At 41.7% G+C, this 21,636-nt stretch overlaps 1 protein-coding gene across 1 annotated transcript in view; it reads right to left on the bottom strand.

Moving 5' to 3' along the window:
• The window catches only part of TNFSF10 (TNF superfamily member 10), a 95,666-nt gene extending 74,969 nt beyond the window's left edge, over nucleotides 1–20,697 (bottom strand). The window contains exon 1 of the mRNA XM_068983134.1: nucleotides 20,675–20,697. The gene's annotated coding sequence lies outside the window, so the exon portion shown is untranslated. The remainder of the gene's footprint in view (nucleotides 1–20,674) is intronic.
• Between the last annotated feature and the right edge of the window lie 939 nt (nucleotides 20,698–21,636).

The following is a 21,636-nucleotide window of genomic DNA, read 5'->3' as shown; positions in this document are numbered from 1 at the left end:
GTGCACAAAGACTGATCAGAAGCCAATACAAGAGCAGTATAGGGGGCAGGGCAGGAAAAGCTGAGAAAGAGCAGGTTGGTGCCACTGCAGACCTACTCGAGGTCCCAGTAAAGCAACAGAAAAAATAAGAAAATAAAACAAGAGCAATGAGCTTCTAATACCTCTTCAAGTTGGGATATTAGAGAAAGATCTTGGAGTCCCTATGAATACTTAGGTTTAGATCCAGTTGTTGAGAAATCTATTTGGACTAAATTCCAAAATTCACTGGAGACCGTAAAAACATGTCAAAACATTAGGGTAAATGATCACAGATATGAATAATTCTATTCTTGTTTCAATACGTGTGACATCTCAAAGCATGAATTTAGTTGCTTCATCATTTGGCAAGACTGAAACAAGATAGTTCTCTGCTAGGGCCTGCAGATAAACTGCTGGATCCACCTGGAATTTCAGAATTCTTCTTTCAGTGATAGTAAAGTAAGTTTCTTTCCTATGGTTTAATAAAACAAAGAGTTGAGAAAAACACAGTGATTTACTAAGTAATTCATATGGACAGCTATTTTAACATAAATGAGTATCATTTTAACTACTGATTTCTTTAGTCAGGGACTAGTAACAGAACTAACTCCAGAGCCAGACTGCCTGGGTTTGCATATCAGCATAGCCATTCACTGGCTGTGTGACCATACCCTTGCTGTGTCTCAGTTTTTCTATTTATAAAATGGCAGTAGTTATAATAAATAACCCCCTTGTTGGATTATTGTGAAAACTAAATGAGTTGAAATATGTAAAGCACTGTAATAGTTGGGCATAGCAAACAAAAGGGGAGTATTGGCTCTCAGTATCTCAGTATTCTTTTGTCTTCTATATCAGTCATTAATTTTTCTCATCACAGTGAGAAAAATAGTATGCTCGTCAGTAATGGTTGCTTATTATGGCAGTGATTTTTAAAAGGAGGGTATAAGACTTCCCATGTGGGAGGAGGAGTTCCCTCACTTTTTAAAAGCTCTCTAGATGATTCTGATATCCACTTACTTCCAGGAGAGTGATAGGGTAGAACAGCTCATCCAGCGGCACTGTTCTGCACTGTACTCCTCTCTTCCGCTCTAACCTAACTATTTCTTGGATGGCTTTAGTCCTGGACAGAATAGTTCTTGGATACCACCCCCACCCCCACAACTCACATACCATTTCAAATTATTAATATCATATATTTGATTCTCTTTGTGTAAAAACTTGATGACGATGCTTATACCACACCTGTCATGGGTGTTCTTTTTGCCACTGCACACTCCATTCACTAGCCAATCCACTCTTTATCCACTCATTGAGTCATGCCACCTCTCTAAGTAGGAAACAGCTCTGTATACTCTATACTTTGGCAACAAGTTATGGATCAACCCTGTGATTTGGGGCAGAAAGAGCCAATATATGGGGATGTTGTTAAAGCATTACTTCTTCCTTTTGCTGTAGGAAAACCTCCAAAGGCCATCTCTCTGCATGTTTCCCTGTCTTCTACTACAAAAGATTGCAGGTCAAAGAATCACCTTCCCCTCAGGCCACAGCCAGAACTACACAATGACTCTCTTGGGCTCAGGGCACTTTGGCTTGATGGGCCCTTCCTTCATCAAAATATTGTTACATTTTATGACTATGTTGGTATAAAGAAGAATATATCAATATTACATATTAAACTTTTTAATTTAACCTAAAAGTTAAAGCTTTTTTTTTCTGATTTTAAAAGAAGTTAATTTCCATTTCTATGGGCCTGTAAAAGCTCAGTGGACCTGAGTTATGGCGCTCATTATGCCTAATGACAAGTTGGCTTCGGCCACACACTTGCCTGGGGCCCAGCACAGAAGAGCCTTATCATTATTCCCAGCTTTCACCATGGCTGCACTAACTCCATGGCAAAATCTAGGAGGGGTAACTTAATAAGTTGAGATTGGGGAATGTTAGTATCCTACACCCGGGGAACAGATACTATTGCCTTTTATGCTGAAGGAACGATTGTTATCGAAGCCTGCAAGGTATACTACAAATGCCAGTGCCTTATACTAAATATGCGTGGATTGTTAGTTGAATTGGATGGGCTGAAAATGCAAAGGGCAAAACTAGTCACCTAAAGTAACCAGGCCCTACTCAGTGTCTTTTGTTGTTTCAGATGCTAAGTCATGTCTGACTCTTGGACTGCAGTGGTCCTTTGCACTCTTCATGGGGTTCTCACAGCAAGGATTCGGGAGTGATTTGCCATTTCCTCCTCCAGTGGACTACGTTTTATCAGAACTCTTCACTAGGACTCGTCCTTCTTGGGTGGCTCTGAACAGCACCACTCATAGCTTTATTGAGTTGTGCAAACCCCTTCTCCGCAACAAGGCTGTGATCCACGAAGGGAATTCAGTGTCTGGGCACTATCATAAGAATTCTGTACATATGAGGTCTTCAGGGCGTTTTTTAAATTTTGTCTTTCAGACATTCTTGTCCTTTCATATATATAAGCACACCTCATTATATGTTGAAGTAGCACTGATTGGTTATAATACTATTTATCTCAGAAATAAGTTATTTAAATATATGTGTATATTCATGCAAATGTAGCATATTTATTTGTATATTAACATTTATATGTTCTTTTGAGTGCTATGTGTATTTTCAGGAAACAAAAACAGGGATAACAGATGTTGTGTACACTCTTGGCCATTGAGCTTTAATTAAAAATGCAAAGACTGTTTACCAGTGAACACTTTGGCATGCTAGTCTGAGTTCTGATTTTTGTAACACATGTAATTTACTTCATTGTAACTTCTTTTTCTGCAATTTATTTGGTATTTTGTAAAATACTTAAAACCATGAATGGTTCACCAAAGTTGTATAAGTAATACTGCTGAAAATGATGCAAAGAACTAAAGGAAAGGTACCATGGTGAATGATAATATGCATATTTTAAGGAGTCCAGAAGCTAGACCTCTGGAGGAGGAAATGGCAACCCACTCCAGTATTCTTGCCTGGAGAGTTCTATGGACAGAAGATCCTGGAGGGCTACAGTCCATGAGGTTGCAGCAAGTCAGACATGAGTGACGTGACTTAGCACACAGGCACAGAAGCTAGACCTAGGTGGAGATCAACAACTAATTTGGGATTGTTGTAGAGGTTTAAAAGACAGTAAAAGGACACTGTGAAATATTTTATGCCAATAGATGTAAAACTTTAAATGAAGTAGATGAACTTCTGAAAACAAATAATATATCGAATGGACTCAGAATGACTGACAATCACCCACTTGAGTTGGCAGTTAGATAGCTGATGACCTTGACAAGACTGATTTCAGTGCAACAGTGGATGGGAGGAAAATAAATAGATGGTAAGAAGAAATAGTTCTATTGAGGAGTTTGTTGTGAAGGGGAGCAAATTTAAATCTGCTTCACATCTCATCTTAAGCATACTCACACACACACACACACACACACACACACACACACACACACCAGCTTGCTTCACCAGGCTTTACCACTTGATTGAATCCATCTCATATGGTAACTTCTGGATTCTATATTGAATTGTTTTTATGTTATCCCTGTATAGATGGATCACAATACTTATAAATACTTAGATAACACTGCATGTCAGTTTGCATAACTCTAAAGGCTTAGCCTGTCTCTACAGTCACAGAGTTATGCTAATATGCCAAGTTATTTCATTTCTCTCTTTTAAGTTTCTAATTGGATTTTTTAAGATGTATCACTTCCCCACTCTGAGTTAAGTTATTATTTCGTATCTGCTTTGGCACTATATCCAGTCTGCCAGTCCTTAGGGTTTTTTTTCTTGACATCTATTTACAAAATTCAGCTGGACTGGCATTTTCCAAAATGTTTCTCAGTTCAGTTCAGTTGCTCAGTTGTGTCCAACTCTTTGCAACCCCATGGACTCCAGCACACCAGACTTTCCTATTCTTCACCAACTCCCAGAGCTTGCTCAAACTCATGTCCATCAAGTCAGTGATGCCATCCAACCATCTCACCCTCTGTCGTCCTCTTCTCTTCCTCCCTTCAATCTTTCCCAGCATCAGGGTCTTTTCCAAGGAGTTCTTTGCATCACGTGGCCAAAGTATTGGAACTTCAGCATCAGTCCTTCCAATGTATTCAGGACTGATTTTCTTTAGGATTGACTGGTTGGATCTCTTTGCAGTCCACGGGACTCTCAAGAGTCTTCTCCAACATCACAATTCAAAAGCATCAGTTCTTCAGTGCAATTCTTTGTGGCCCAACTCTCATGGTTTCTAAGGAACACTAATTTCACAAGCCACACTATCAAAAAGGTTTCCATGGTCAGCCAAGTTTAGGAAACCCTGCATATTGGATCCACCACCACCCTCCTGATTATCCTTTTGGAAATTTACACTGTGCAGAGATAGCATAGTAAAGGTTTTAAGAGGCTTCAAATCTGTTGAGTTTTATTTAGCACAGCTTTTTACAATAGAAATACTTGTAATTGGGTCTGGAAATATGTAATGATATCTGCACTTTAACTTCAGCATGGACTCAAACGGTGGCCCTAAGAGAATGGGCCACAGCCAACATTGCTGATCAGCCAACTTTTTAAATGCCAGAAGTGATTATTTCAAACGCTTCTCTTGGCACTTACCGGGAGGTCCAGTGGTTAAGACTGCACTTCCACTGCAGCAGGCATGGGATCAGAAAACTAACATCCCACATGCTGCATGGCATGGCCAAAAAAAACCCAAAAAACCAGTTTTGGCATAGTAAACATTAGAAATTTTTTGATGAAAATAATGGCTGATTAGCCTAACAAATGATAGAAATGAATTTTCACTGGTGAAATGAAGGTTTTTAGGATATGTAAATTGGCTACAATCTGATACTTGGCTTTCATTATAACCTGGCAGCAAAGTTGCATGGAGTTAATGACCCTCACTCACTGCAACCTTTTTCAGTGACTACTATTATCTACTGAAAAAACTGAAAGAGTCAGGCATTCCCAAATTTTCTTTGCAAAACAGTATTTAAAAAAATAACAACAACAACAACAAAACAGGTGTTATGGATTGGAGAGTACAGATGAATAAGTGAAGGGTGATCTCTGAGGCAAGAATTCCAAATAAGGTGAAGATAAAAGCGTGACTTCCCCTGAGTCTACAAATGATTATGTATTAGTTCCTCTGATTGTATTACCTCAGGCAGAAGACAATGGCTAGAGAAAATGAGTCTGTAGAGGACTTGTCCAGGGCACCTGCCTGGAAATTAGTCAGAGATATCCACAACTCCCACATATCCTCTCGGCTCCATCCATGATAGAATTGTCAGAAGAAAATAGTGCTGCTGCCACGTTAATGCATCTGTGATTCATGGACCCCAGGGTAAGCAAAAATGAAAACTTCTAACTGTTCTATGCGCTAATGAGTGTTGTGAACTGGCTTAAGCATGTTTGGCTGATTACAGAAATCAGATTCTTTTGGGGAACCTCTAATATTTAGTTCAGGGCTAGAACTCTCCTCTTCTCATAACCTGCCTTCCAGGTAACAATGACGTCAAAGATCAGTTAGCATTCTGCTACACAAACAAACACCAGCAATGGTTATTGCAGCTGCTCTCATTAGCTTGATGAAGTCCAAACTCCGTTCTATCAAAAATGGGCTCAACCCGCATCTTTCATAAACAGTTTACTTCAGGTAAACTCAATAGATTCTAATGGCAGAATTCAGCCTCACTTCCTAGGGAAAGTCAATGAACAGTAATACTCAGGGAAATCTACTGGGCAAGGAGCACATTGGGATCCTAAATCTAAGGGGTCATGACAAAGGGTGTGGACTACTGGTCTCATTAAATACTTTGACCTTGTTCAGGCTGGCACAGAAATACAGGTACAAAATCCCCAGAGAGCCTGAACACCTTGACTACCACTCATTGCACTGAAGAAAAATTTATTTCTACAAGTTAATTACACTACTTAACCAGGTCCCTTTTTTTGTTCTAAGAGAAACACAGCAGAAGCACTTGTAGGTTTTTAAAGGTTACTGTAAATCCCAGGAGTATATGCTCAATTCAGATAAAATGTAGATTTAAATTAATAAAACTTTGTATTCCAACCACAATGGGGTAACTTGCCCTCGACCCATCTTTCTACCATTAAACAACTGGATGCATGCATGAATGACTATTTTCAGATGTTGAACAGCAGGGAGTTGTAGTGATCCCTGAAAGAAGGAAACAAACAAGGTGAACTCAGAGATCACCCAGCTCTGTGCCTGGAGGCACTTTTGAGACTGCCACACAAACGGGAAACCCAAGTACAACATGGCCCCCTCCTGAGCTGAGTACCACCAGGGAGAAGGGAGCTACATGAAAAAACCAACACATTGGTCCCTTGGTCTCTGTGTCCTAGCCCGCTCATTCCCTGGATGCAGTTTCATGAGGCTAGACAAAGGAGAACTACTGCTGAGGAAAGAAAAACCACCAGGGAGCTGTGAGCTGAACAACTATTAGAGATTCGGAGAGCTGGAAGATGTTCCCAGCTACTCTGAATGAAAGGACATCTGTAGCCTCTGGGCCTTCAGTGGTGACCCTAGGAAGGTGATGCCTTAGGAGCCTACTAACCCTAGTCTCTTGAGGGCCTACCAGGGGCTAGGGAGTAAATAACACAGGGTGTTTCTACCCTTTACGTAACAGAGGACTTCTCCTGAATCTCATGACAGTTTGGATTATGCAACTTTGGGTGTAAGAGTAAAGACAGTGCTGAATTCTTCCACCAAATATAAATAGAAGGGAGGTGGGACAATGGTGAGAAGGGATTCAGGAGAAACAGAAAGAGTGGCCAGTACACCTGGGCCAGGGAGCAGAGAGTCCATGGGTCAAGTTTTTGGTGGCTAAAACAGCTACAGAAGGAACATTGAAGAAAGAAATACCTAATAGAGATTAAAAAAAAAAAAAATGAGATGAGGAGTGAGAGGAGTTGTGCAATGCAAACTCATCTTGTTCATTTCCTCTTTGATATTTTTAGCAAGTTTACATACTTTTGTGCAAGAGAATTCTCTTTAGCAATTTCAGAGTTGACTGACATTAAACTGTGAAACCAGCTTGACCCAGCATGAAACAGAGATAACATATAACAGATGTAAGGACCAGAGGAAAAGGAGATAGCTGCTGACTGCATGGGCCTGCAACAACCCTGGCAAGAAGGTGAGGTTTTCTCCAGTACCTCAGGCCAAACTCAAGGAACCCTGCTGCTCCCTCACTGACATGTCATACAGTGCAGCATCCCACCCCACTCTTCAGTACATTTGCAGTTCTCCTTGAAATGAGAAACTTTGGGGGGAATAGTGGTCTAGGATAGGAAGTTTTATTTTCCATTAAATTCTCCTTTGTAGAAAAAGAAAAACATCTCTATGCTAGTGTTTAGAACATAACAAACTGTACATGTTTCCAATACTTTTTTTACTCTAGGTAGCATTAAAAAAACTGCTCTTACTCTGGCAACCTCAATGTTGGCTCCGGAAAATGTCATTTCTAGTTGTGCCTTGGCATACTGAGTATCAAGGAACATTTATGTAGGGATCAGTTTTCTTTGAAGGAATCATCTTTTTTTATATATGTTACTGAATTCCCCTCCTTCAGTGCACCAACATCCTTAAGAGAAAAATGAAACCTGTGTTTCCCAGTGGAGAGAATGAATTCTTAAACCAGAGCTTCCAAAGGGCTGAGAGAATATGAATTGGTCTTCTTGCCTGCTCCTGAGTAACATTTCTTCTTGTTTATGAAATAAGGAGGCTGCTGTTGACTTGCAGAACTCTCCACATCCAAGCCTCTGAGAACGTGAAAAGCAGCTTGCTAGATGCAGAGAATGGACTTATGGACACAGTGGGGGAAGGAAAGGGTGGGACGAATTGGGAGGGTATCATTGAGATATATATACAATGCTGCTGCTAAGTTGCTTCAGTTGTGTCCGACTCTGTGCGACCCCATAGACGGCAGCCCATGTGTAAAATAGACACCTAGTAGGAAGCTGCTGTATAATACAGGGAACTCAGCTCAGTGCTCTGTGATAACCTAGGAAGGTGGAGTGGCGGTGGGGTGAGAGGGAAGCTCAAGAGGTAAGGGATATATGTATACTTATATCTGATTCATAGTGATGTACAGCAGAAACCAACACAGTTCAGTTCAGTTCAGTCGCTCAGTCGTGTCCGACTATTTGCGACCCCATGAATCGCAGCATGCCAGGCCTCCCTGTCCATCACCATCTCCCGGAGTTCACTCAGACTCATGTCCATCAAGTCCGTGATGACATCCAGCCATCTCATCCTCTGTCGTCCCCTTCTCCTCCTGCCCCCAATCCCTCCCAGCATCAGAGTCTTTTCCAATGAGTCAACTCTTCGCATGAGGTGGCCAAAGTACTGGAGTTTCAGCTTTAGCATCATTCCTTCCAAAGATATCCCAGGGCTGATCTCCTTCAGAATGGACAGGTTGGATCTCCTTGCAGTCCAAGGGACTCTCAAGAGTCTTCTCCAACACCACACTTCAAAAGCATCAATTCTTCGGTGCTCAGCCTTCTTCACAGTCCAACTCTCACATCCATACATGACCACAGGAAAAATTATAGCCTTGACTAGACGGACCTTAGTTGGCAAAGTAATGTCTCTGCTTTTGAATATACTATCTAGGTTGGTCATAACTTTTCTTCCAAGGAGTAAGCGTCTTTTAATTTCATGGCTGCAGTCACCATCTGCAGTGATTTTGGAGCCCCCCAAAATAAAGTCTGACACTGTTTCTACTGTTTCCCCATCTATTTGCCATGAAGTGATGGGACTGGATGCCATGATCTTCGCTTTCTGAATGTTGAGCTTTAAGCCAACTTTTCCCCTCTCCTCTTTCACTTTCATCAAGAGGCTTTTTAGCTCCTCTTCACTTTCTGCCATAAGGGTGGTGTCATCTGCATATCTGAGGTTACTGATATTTCTCCAGCCAATCTTGATTCCATCTTGGGCTTCCTCCAGCCCAGCATTTCTCATGATGCACTCTGCATGGAAGTTAAATAAGCAGGGTGACAATATACAGTCTTGACGTACTCCTTTTCCTATTTGGAACCAGTCTGTTGGTCCATGTCCAGTTCTAACTGTTGCTCCTGACCTGCATACAGATTTCTCAAGAGGCAGGTTAGGTGGTCTGGTATTCCCATCTCTTTCAGAGTTTTCCACAGTTTATTGTGATCCACACAGTCAAAGGCTTTGGCATAGTCAATAAAGCAGACATAGATGTTTCTCTGGAACTCTCTTGCTTTTTCCATGATCCAGCGGATGTTAGCAATTTGATCTCTGGTTCCTCTGCCTTTTCTAAAACCAGCTTGAACATTAGGGAGTTCACAGTTCACGTATTGCTGAAGCCTGGCTTGGAGAATTTTGAGCATTACTTTACTGCATGTGAGATGAGTGCAGTTGTGCGGTAGTTTGAGCATTCTTTTGCATTGCCTTTCTTTGGGATTGGAATGAAACCTGACCTTTTCCAGTCCTGTGGCCACTGCTGAGTTTTCCAAATTTGCTGGCATAGTGAGTGCAGCACTTTCACAGCATCATCTCTCAGGATTTGAAACAGCTCAACTGGAATTCCATCACCTCCACTAGCTTTGTTTGTAGTGATGCTTTCTAAGGCCCACTTGACTTCACATTCCAAGATGTCTGGCTCTAGATTATTGATCACATCATCATGATTATCTTGGTCATGAAGATCTTTTTTGTACAGTTCTTCCGTGTATTCTTGCCACCTCTTCTTAATATCTTCTGCTTCTGTTAGGTCCAGACCATTTCTGTCCTTTCTCGAGCCTATCTTTGCATGAAATGTTCCCCTGGTATCTCTAATTTTCTTGAAGAGATCTCTAGTCTTTCCCATTCTGTTGTTTTCCTGGATTTCTTTGCATTGATCACTGAAGAAGGCTTTCTTATCTTTCTTATCTCTTCTTGCTATTCTTTGGAACTCTGCATTCAGATGCTTATATCTTTCCTTTCCTCCTTTGCTTTTCGCCTCTCTTCTTTTCACAGCTATTTGTAAGTCCTCCCCAGGCAGCCATTTTGCTTTTTTGCATTTCTTTTCCATGGGGATGGTCTTGATCCCTGTCTCCTGTACAATGTCATGAACCTCATTCCATAGTTCATCAGGCACTCTATCTATCAGTTCTAGGCCCTTAAATCTATTTCTCACTTCCACTTGAGCTGGCGCACTAAGCGTGGGTGGCGGCCTAGAGTGCCAGGCTGCGACTGTGCAGGAACGGCTGAGAGGAGCTACCCTGCGACCGAGGTCAGGGGCAGTGGCCGAGAGGAGCTACCCCACGTCCGAGGTCAGTGGTGGCCTGGAGGAGACACCCCGCGTCCAAGGTCAGGGCGGCGGCTGGGAGGAGCTACCCCACGTCTGAGGCCAGTGGTGGCCAGGAGGAGACACCCTGCGTCTGAGGTCAGGGGCGGCTGGGAGAAGCCACCTCACGCCCATGGCTAGGGGCAGTGACCCTGAGGAGCCACCCCGAGCCCGAGGCAAGGGGCGGCAGCTGGGAGGAGCCACCCACCCCGGAGGCCAGGGCCGGTGGCCGGGAGGAGCAACCCAAGGAGCAGTGGCTGCGCAGGCGCAGGAGGGCCTAGAAGAGCTATCCCACGTTGAAGGTCAGGAATGGCGACGGTAAGGAGACACCCCTCGTTCAAGGTAAGGAGCAGTGGCTGTGCTTTGCTGGAGCAGCTGTGAAGAGATACCCTACGCCCAAGGTAAGAGAAACTCAAGTAAGATGGTAGGTTTTGCAAGAGGGCATCAGAGGGCAGATGCACTGAAACCATACTCACAGAAAACTAGTCAATCTAATCACACTAGGACCACAGCCTTGTCTAACTCAATGAAACCAAGCCATGCCTGCGGGGCAACCCAAGATGGGCAGGTCATAGTGGAGAGGTCTGACAGAATGTGGTCCACTGGAGAAGGGAATGGCAAGCCACTTCACTATTCTTGTCTTGAGAACCCCATGAACAGTATGAAAAGACAAAATGATAGGATATCAAAAGAGGAACTCTCCAGGTCATTAGGTGCCCAATATGCTACTGGAGATCAGTGGAGAAATAACTCCAGAAAGAATGAAGGGATGGAGACAAAGCAAAAACAATACCCAGTTGTGGATCTGACTGGTGATAGAAGTAAGATCTGATGCTGTAAAGAGCAATATTGCATAGGAACCTGGAATGTCAGGTCCATGAATCAAGGCAAATTGGAAGTGGTCAAACAAGAGATGGCAAGGGTGAATGTCGACATTCTAGGAATCAGTGAACTAAAATGGACTGGAATGGGTGAATTTAACTCAGATGACCATTATATCTACTACTGCAGGCAGGAATCCCTTAGAAGAAATGGAGTAGCCATCATGGTCAACAAGAGTCTGAAATGCAGTACTTGGATGCAGTCTCAAAAACGACAGAATGATCTCTGTTCGTCTCCAAGGCAAACCATTCAATATCACAGTTATCCAAGTCTATGCCCCAACCAGTAACACTGAAGAAACTGAAGTTGAACAGTTTTATGAAGACCTACAAGACCTTTTAGAACTAACACCCAAAAAAGATATCCCTTTCATTATAGGGGACTGGAATCCAAAAGTAGGAAGTCAGGAAACACCTGGAGTAACAGGCAAATTTGGCCTTGGAATGCAGAATGAAGCAGGGCAAAGACTAATAGAGTTTTGCCAAGAAAATGCACAGGTCATAGCAAACACCCTCCTCCAACAACACAAGAGAAGACTCTACACATGGACATCACCAGATGGTCAACACCGAAATCAGATTGATTATATTCTTTGCAGCCAAAGATGGAGACGCTCTATACAGTCAACAAAAACAAGACCAGGGGCTGACTGTGGCTCAGATCATGAACTCCTTATTACCAAATTCAGACTCAAATTGAAGAAAGTAGGGAAAACCGCTAGACCATTCAGGTATGACCTAAATCAAATCCCTTATGATTATACAGAAACCAACACAACATTGTATAAAGCAATTGTCCTCCAATTAAAAAAAAGCTTGCCAGGAAGGAGATGCCCTTCATGGATCACTGCCTTGTCATGGCAAAGGGGCTTACATAAGTCAGGAAAGTTCTGAGCCATGTCGTTCAGGTCACCCAAGATCATAGTGGAGAGTTCAACATCATAGTAATCCAAGGTCATAGTGGAGAGTTCTGACAAAACGCGGTTCACTGGAAGAGGGAATGGCAACCCACTCCAGTATTTTTGCTGTGAGAACCCCATGAACAATATGATAAGGCAAAAAGATATGATAATGGAAGATAAGCTCCCCAGAAGGTGCTCCTCAGAAGGTGTCCAGTATGCTACTGGGGAAGAATGAAGGACAATTATGAAGTGCTCCAGAAAGAATGAAGTGACTGGGCCAAAGCAGAAATGATGCTCAGCTGTGGTTGTGCCTGGTGGTGAAAGTAAAGTCTGATGTAAAAAACAAGATTGCATAGAAACATGGAATGTTAGGTAGGTGAATCAAGGTAAATAGGACATGGTCAAGCAGAAGATGGCAAGAGTGAACATCAACATCTTTAGGAATCAGTGAACTACAATGGACCAGGATGGGTGAATTTAATTCAGATGAACATTATATCTACCACCGTGGGCAAAAACCCCTTAGAATAAATGTAGTAGCCCTCATAGTCAACAAAAAATGTCTGAAATGCAGTACTTGGGTGCAGTCTCAAAACCAATAGAATGAACTCAGTTCATTTCCAAGACAAAGCCATTCAACATCATAGTAATCCACGTCTATGCCCCAAGCACTGATGCCAAAGAAGCTGAAGTTGAATGGTTCTATGAAGACCTACAAGACTTCTAGAACTAACACCAAATAAAGGTGTCCTTTTCATCATAGGGAACTGGAAAGCAAAAGTAAGAAGTCGAGTGATACCTGGAGTAACAGGCAAGTTTGGCCTTGGAGTACAAAATGAAGCAGGGCAAAGGCTAACTGAGTTTTGCCAAGAGAACACACTGGTCATAGCAAACATCCTCTTTCAACAACACAAGAAACAACTCTACACATGGAGATCACCAAATTGTCAATACCAAAATCAGATTGATTGTATTCTTTGTGGCTGAAGATGGAGAAGCTCTATACAGTCAGCAACAAAAAAAGACCTGGAAATGACTGTAGCTCAAATCATGACCTCCTTATTACAAAATTTAGGCTTACACTGAAAAAAGTAGGGAAAACCACTAGGCCATCCAGGTATGACCTAAATCAAATCCCTTATGCTCATACAGTGGAAGTGATGAATAGATTCAAGGGAGTAGATCTGATAGAGTGCCTGAAGAACTACGGACAGAAGTTCATAACCCTGTACAGGAGGCAGCAACCAAAACCATCCAGAAGGAAAATATAAATGCAAGTAGGAAAAATGGTTGTCTGAGAAGGCTTTACATATAGCTGAGAAAAGAAGAGAAGCAAAATTCAAGGGATAAGGGGAAACATATGCAACTGAATGCAGAGTTCCAGAGAATAGCAAGTAGAGGTAAGAAGGCCTTCTTAAATGAACAGTGCAAAGAAGTAGAGGGAAAAATAGAATGGGAAAAGCTAGAGATCTCTTCAAGAAAATTGGAGATATGAAGGGAGCATTTCATTCAAGGATGGGCACAATAAAGGACAGAAGTAGCAAGGACCTAACAAAGCAAAAGAGATTAAAAGAGGTGGCAAGAATATACAGAAGAACTATACAAAAAAGGTCTTAATGACCTGGATAAGCATGATGATGTGGTCACTCAACCTAGAGCCAGACATCCTGGAATGTGAAGTCAAGTGGGCATTAGGAAGCATTACTACAAACAAAGCCAGTGGAGGTGATGGAATTCCAGCTGAGCTATTTCAAATCCTGAAAGATGATGCTGTTTAAGTGCTGCACTCAATATAGCAGCAAATTTGGAAAACTCAGCAGTGGCCACAAGACTGGAAAAGATCAGTTTTCATTCAATTCCCCAAAGATGGCAATGCCAAAGAATGTACAAATCACCATACAATTGTGTTCATTTCGCATGCTAGTAAGGGTATGCTCAAAAATCTTCAAACTAGGCTTCAGCAGTATGTGAAACAAAACCTTCCAGATATTCAAGCTGGATTTAGAAAAGGCAGAGGAGCCAGAGATCAAATTGCCAACTGCCAACATCCCTTGGGTCACAGAGAAAGCAAGGGAGTTCCAGAAAAACATCTACTTATGCTTCATTGACTACACTAAAGCCTTTGACAGTGTGGATCACAACAAACTGGAAAATTCTTAAAGAGATGGGAATACCAGACCATCTTACTTGTCTCCTGAGAAACCTGTATGCAGGTCAAGAAGCAATTAGAATAGTACATGGAACAATGGCCTGGTTCAAAATTGGGAAAGGAGTACATCAAGGATATATATTGTCACCCTGCTTATTTAACTTATATGCAGAGTACATCATGTGAAATGCCAGGCTGGATGAAGCATAAGCTGGAATCAAGATTGCTGGGAGAATTATCAGCAACCTCAGATTTGCAAATGATACCACTCTAATGGCAGAAAGTGAAGAGAAACAGAGAGTCTCTTGATGAAGGTGAAAGAGGAGACTGAAAAAACTGGCTTAAAACTTAATATTTAAAAAAATTAAGATCATGGCATCGTATTCCATCACTTCATGGCAAATAGATGGGGAAGAAGTGGAAGCAGTGACATTTTATTTTCTTAGGCTCCAAAATCACTGTGGATGTTGACTGCAGCCATGAAATTAAAAGACGCTCTTTGGAAGAAAAGCTGTGACAAATCTAGGTAGTGTATTAAAAAGCAGAGACATCCCTTTGCCGACAAAGGTCTGTCTAGTCAGAGCTATGGTTTTTCCAATAGCCATATACTGATGTGAGAACTGGACCATAAAGAAGGCTGAGCACTGAAGAATTGATGCTTTCAAACTGTGGTGCTGGGAAATACTCTTGAGAGTCTCTTGGACATCAAGATCAAACCAGTCTATCTGAAAGGAAATCAACCCTGAATATTCACTGGAAGGGCTGATGCTGAAGCTGTAGCTCCAATACTTTGGCCATCTGATGCCAAAGAGATGACTCATTGGAAAAGACCCTGATGCTGGGAAAGATTGAAGGCAAAGAGAAAAGACGGCGACAGAGAATGAGATGGTTAGATAGCATCACCATGGACATGTATCTGAGCAAACTCAGGGAGATAGTGAAGGACAAGGAAGCTGGACATGCTGTAGTCCATGGGGTTGCAAAGAGTCAGACAGGACTTAGTGGTGCAACAACAGGAAGGAGATAGGGCATGGCAAAATAAATATTTTTACAAACTGAGGTGTTTCTCCTTGGCCTATATCTGCCTATTGTTTAGAGGTCATTTTTAAATCTACCCTCTCAGGATCTGTGAATTTTCTGGTTCACACCCTCCTCTCAGATGAGCATGGGGTTGGGATGGTGGGATCTAGAGTTTTGACTCAGGTGGGGAGTTTTGGCCCACATGGGTTTTTGAAAATGGGTATGTCCATGGGCTTAAGAATATGGATCTGAGGGAGGCTGGGGGAAAATATGCACCTGCACTGTCATAACCTCCAATGGAAGGTGAGGATGATTATCAAATGGATTGAGTTGTTGCTGACTCTGGAGCTTTCAGAGAGAAAGAATCAGGTAATAGACACAAAGCAGCAGGCAAGAGAACCCAGGATGGACATGTGGATGTGAGATGAACCATGGCAGGAAGCTGACCTGGAAGATTCTCTGTGATCATTTCTTTGGTAGATGGGAGGTGAACCATTAGGGATGCTGTTTTTTATGGGTTGAATTGTGTTCACTCCCAAATTCTTATGGGGGACTCCTAATACCTAGTATCTCAGAATGTGACCTCATTTGGAGACAGGGTCGCTACAGAGGTAATTAAGTTAATATGAGGTCATTAGAGTAGACCCTCGATGGCTCAGCAGGTAAAGAATATGTCTGCAATGCAGGAGACACAGGAGACGTGGGTTTGATCCCTGGGTTGGGAAGATCCCCTGGAGGAGGAAATGGCAACCTACTCCAATATTCTTGCCTGGAAAATCCCATGGATGGTGGAGCCTGGTGGTCTACAGTCCATAAGTTGCAAAGGATCAGACACAATTGAGCGACTAACACACAAGTTAATCCAATGATTGGTGCTGAGGGCATTTGGCACAGACATGCATACAGAAGAATGCCACCTGAAGCTGAAGGCAGAAACGGAGATCAGGGTGATGCTTCTATACACCAAGGAATGCCAAAAACTGTCAGCAAAACTCCAGAAGCTAGGGGAGAGGTGGTAACAGATTCTTTCTCACAGCCCTCAGAAGGAGCCAATCCTGTTAACACGTCAGACGTGCAGCCTCCAGAGCTATGAGACAACAAATTTCTGTTGTTTAAGCTATCAACTTTGTGATACTGTTATAGCAGGCCTGGCAAAAAAGTACAGATGCTGAAGGATTTTAGACACAAGCACCTAATTATAACCTCTCTGCTTTTAGAGATGAGAAACAATGGGAAGTCAAACTAAAAAACAGAAGCACACCTGTTTAGTGATTATCCTCTCACAGTAACATTTATCAGATCAAAATCAATGATAATTCTGAAAGTGAAAGTGTTAGTCATATCCAACTCTTTGTGACCCCATGGACAGTACCTCTGTCCATGAAATTCTCCAGGCATGAATACTGGAGTGGGTTGCCATTCCCTTCTCCAGGGGATCTTCCTGACCCAGGGATTGCACTTGGGTCTCTTGCATTGCAGGCAGTCTTTACTGTCTGAGCCACCAGGGAAGGTGATGGCTTCATATTCCACTGAATCCAAACCGTCATTTTCAGATGTGGAAACCACAGCCTGGAGAGCAGGAGGGTCCTGATAAGGTTACATGGTGAGACAGAGGTCTACAGTAGACTCCTGTACTAATCCACTAGGGCTACCATAACAAAACACCAGGGACTGCAGGCTTAAGCAACAGAAATGAATCTTCTCACCGTTCTGGAGACTAGAACTCAAAGGCTGAGATGTCAGCAGGTTTGTTTTTTTCTGAAACTTCTCTCCTAGGCTTGCAGATAACTGCCTTTTGCTATGTCTCCACATGATCTTTCCTCTGTGCAGGCACATATCTGGTGTGAGTCTAAATTTTCTCTTCTTATAGAGATACCAGTCAGATTGGATTAGGGCATAGCGTGATGCCTCATTTTAACTTAATCTTTAAAAGTCCGATCTCCAAGTACACATTCTGAAGCACTAAGGGTTAGGCTTCAACATATGAATTTTGGGGGCACGCGATCCAGCCCATAATATTCTGCTTCCCCCAATTCATGTCCTTTCACATGCAAAATACATTCACCCTCCAATTCCAACAGCCCCAAAGTCTTGACTCTGAACATCAATGCTAAATCCCAAATCTCATCCAAATATCTAAATCAAGTATGGGTGAGACTTGAGGTATGACTCATCCTGAAGCAAAATTCCTTTCCAGCTATGAACCTGTGGAATCAGATAAGTTGTCTGCTTGTTTTGTGATTAATACGTGATCTATCCTTGAAAATGTTCTGTGAACACTTGAGAAGAATATATATGCTGCTGCTGTGGGTGGGATGTTCTATATCCATCTGTGAGGTCTATTTGGTCTATAGTGTTCTTAAAGTCCACTGTTTCTTTGTTGATTTTTCTGTCTGGCTACTCTAGCCACTATTAAAAGTGAGATATTGAACCTCTATATACTATAATATTAGAGTATTGTTGTCTATTTCTTCTCTAGTTCTGTCAATGTTTGCTTCATATACTGAAGGCTCTGATATTGAAAGGAGATTGTATCTTTCTGTTGAACTGATCTTTTATCATTATATAACATCTTTCTTAGTCTCTTGTTACAGGTTATTTTGGGGACAGTTTTTGACTCAATGCCTATGTTGTCTGACAAAAGTATAGCCACTCATGCTGTTTTCTGGTTATAATTTGCATGGAATATCTTTTTCCATATCTTCACTTTCAGTCTACGTGTGTCTTTACACCTAAAGTGAGTTTCTTGTTGATAGTTTATCAACTTCGTTATACCTTATTCTTATATCCATTCATCCATTCTGTGTCTTTTGATTAGGGAATTTAATTCATGTACATTTAATGTAATTATTGTAAAAGGATTTATTATTGCCATTTTGTTGTTTTGTTTGCTTTTGTAGTTCTTTCATCTTTTTCCCTTGCTTTTCTCATATTTATTTTCTATATTGATGTGCTTTGATTTCTTTCTCTTTTTCTTTTGTGTAGCTTCTAGAGATATTTTCTTTATAGTTACCATCAGTTCAGTTCAGTTACTCAATTGTGTCCTCTTTGTGACCCCATGAATCGCAGCATGCCAGGCCTCCGTCCATCACCAACTGCTAGAGTTCACCCAAACTCATGTCCATCGAGTCAGTGATGCCATCCAGCCATCTCATCCTCTATCATCCCCTTCTCCTCCTGCCCCCAAACCCTCCCAGCATCAGGGTCTTTTCCAATGAGTTGAATCTTTGCATGAGGTGGCCAAAGTATTGGAGTTTCAGCTTCAGCATCAGTCCTTCCAATGAACACCCAAGACTGATCTCCTTTAGAGTGGACTGGTTGGACCTCCTTGCAGTCCAAGGGACTCTCAAGAGTCTTCCTCTACACCACAGTTCAAAACCATCAATTCTTCAGCGCTCAGCTTTTTTCACATAGAGCTTACCATAGTCTTATAAAGTTTAAATTGATGAGAACTTACTTTCAATCACATATAAAAACTCTACATGTTTACTTTTCTCCGTACCACAGTGAAAGTGAAAGTGAGTTTGCTCAGTCATCTCCGACTCTTTGCAGTCCCATGGATTGTAGCCTACCAGGCTCCTCCATCCATGGGATTTTCCAGGAGGCAAGAGTACTAGAGTGGATTGCCATTTTCTTCTCTGGGGGATCTTCCCAACCTAGGGACTGAACCCAGGTCTCCCACATTGCAGGCAGACACTTTACCATCTGATCCACCAGAACAATTTCTTGTACCACATGTACTTGGTTATTAATGCCACAATTTATATCTGTTTGTACTGTGTGCCCATTAACATCTTTAAAGTTATAGTTATTCTTAATATCTACCATCATTACAATAATATTCTGTATTTATCCATATATTTATCTTTATCAACAAGTTTTGCACTCTTTCTTATGCTACCATATTGTTGCTGCTTAACATCTTTTTATTTCAAATTGAAGAACTCCTTTTAGTATTTCTTGTAAGGTGGGTTTAATGGTGATGAATTTCCTCAGCTTTTGTTAATCTGGAAAAGTCTATCTCTTATTCATTTTTGAAAAACAGTTTTGCTGAATATAGTATTTTTTGTTGGCAGTTTCTTTTATTTCAAAAACTCTGAATATATCTTGCTACTCTCTTCTGGCCTGAAAATTTTCTGCTAAAAAGTTTGCTGATAGTTATATGGAGATTCCCTTATACTTCCCTGGTGGCTCAGATGATAAAGCGTCTGTCTACAATGTGGGAGACCTGGGTTCGATCCCCGGGTTGGGAAGATCCCCTGGAGAAGGAAATGGTAATCCACTCCAGTACTATTGCCTGGAAAATCCCATGGACAGAGGAGCCTGGTAGGCTACAGTCCATGGGGTCACAAAGAGTCAGACAAGACTGAGCGACTTCACTTTCTTTCTTTCCCTTATACATACAGGTTGTCTCTCTCTTGATGCTTTTAAGATTCTCTCCTTGTCTCTAAACTTTGATAATTTAATTATAATGTGTTTCAGTATGGTCTCTTTGGATTCATCGTGTTTACCTTGTTTAAAGCTCTCTAGGGTTCCTGGACCTGGAATGAGTTTATCTAAGTGCTTTTGCCATTGACTAAAAAAATCTACAGAATCTGAATACCTGAATAATACCTGTGAATAACTATCAGAGTCAAACAGAAAACATATTCCTGAAAGGGAGGAAATGAAACAAAACCACCCATTTTACACTTTGATTACAGGCTAGCCTTGGTGATGAAAAGCAAGTCAGTATAAATTAATCAGGAATCCTAATAATAACAGTCTTATGTTGCTAAAGAAGAAAAAAAATCTGCATTTACATATAAGAAGAAAAACGTTTACATATACTTTTTTACATACAAGTTTTCTCTCAGAAGTTGTTTTAAGGTTGTCAGCATCTAACCTTTCTTTTAAAGTTGCAGCTAGATTGTTTTCACAAAAGGAGGAATTAGGAAACAGAAAGCAGAGCCAAAGGGAGAGAGAGAGAGGCGGGGGGAGGGGGTAAGGGGGAGAGTGTGACATGGGGGATGGGAATGAAGTGGTATGATTGGGTGGGTTTGCTATCCTGCTCCTGGGTTCCCTGAGATAGGGAAAGTTCCAGGAATAGACACTGACTTGAGAGCCTTCTATGAGAATTCTTTCGTACTAATTGGGCTTTTTTCAAATTGTTAAACAATTGAAGTTTAACTCTTTATCCATGTTCTAATTCTCTTTCACTTCTGGATTATCTAACACCAAGCCAAAGAAAATGGCCAACCAAAGAAAACTAATAAATTTTTCTTCACATTTTGGCAACTGTATTTATAAGTTAAAGATCTAGATATGAGAAAGAGTTTGATAAAAGTGAAGTTGCAATTAGAAAATGGAATGCCACAGAAACATACTTACTGGTCTCTCCTGGGTGAGATTTCAAGTTAATATATTTTCAGCAGAATGAATCACATATCTTCATGGTTACTAGTCAAGTGGAGATTGCTCTGGGTAACAGAAATATTGCTGTACTTTCTGCCAGCATAATTGGTGAGAATGCCCCTGAATTCAGATCAGAGGATTATTTACTGCTGTTTCCTCCAATACTGATATATGACTTTGTTTTGCAGTCATATTCAGGTCACTGCTCATGGTATTGAGAACTTTCTTTTCAATGCAGATGATAAGCGAACAGTTCAGTTCAGTTGCTCGGTTGTGTCTGAATCTTGGCGACCCCATGAACCGCAGCACACCAGTCCTCCCTGTCCATCACCAACTCCTGGAGTTCACCCAAACCCATGTCCATTGTGTCGGTGATGCCACCCAACCATCTCATCCTCTGTCATCCCCTTCTCCTGCCTTCATTCTTTCCCGGCATCAGGGTCTTTTCAAATGAGTCAGCTCTTTGCAGCAGGTGGCCAAAGTATTGGAGTGTCAGCTTCAACATCAGTCCTTCCAATGAACACCCAGGACTGATCTCCTTTAGGATGGACTAGTTGGATCTCTTTGCAGTCCAAGGGACTCTCAAGAGTCTTCCCCAGCACCACAGTTCAAAAGCATCAATTCTTCTGTGCTCAGCTTTCTTTATAGTCCAACTCTTAGATCCATACATGACTACTGGAAAAACCATAGCCTTGACTAGACGGACCTTTGTTGGCAAAGTAATGTCTCTGCTTTTGAATATGCTATCTAGGTTGGTCATAACTTTCCTTTCAAGGAGTAAGTGTCTTTTAATTTCATGGCTGCAGTCACCATCTGCAGTGATTTGGACCCCCCAAAAATAAAGTCAGCCACTGTTTCCACTGTTTCCCCATCTTTTTGCCATGAAGTGATGGGACCAGATGCCATTATCTTCGTTTCCTGAATGTTGAGCTTTAAGC

This window comes from Capricornis sumatraensis, chromosome 1 (assembly GCF_032405125.1).
Source record: "Capricornis sumatraensis isolate serow.1 chromosome 1, serow.2, whole genome shotgun sequence".
Lineage (NCBI taxonomy): Eukaryota > Metazoa > Chordata > Mammalia > Artiodactyla > Bovidae > Capricornis > Capricornis sumatraensis.
The sequence above is the reverse complement of the archived record's forward strand: the minus strand, read 5'-3'. Positions and strand labels throughout refer to the sequence as shown.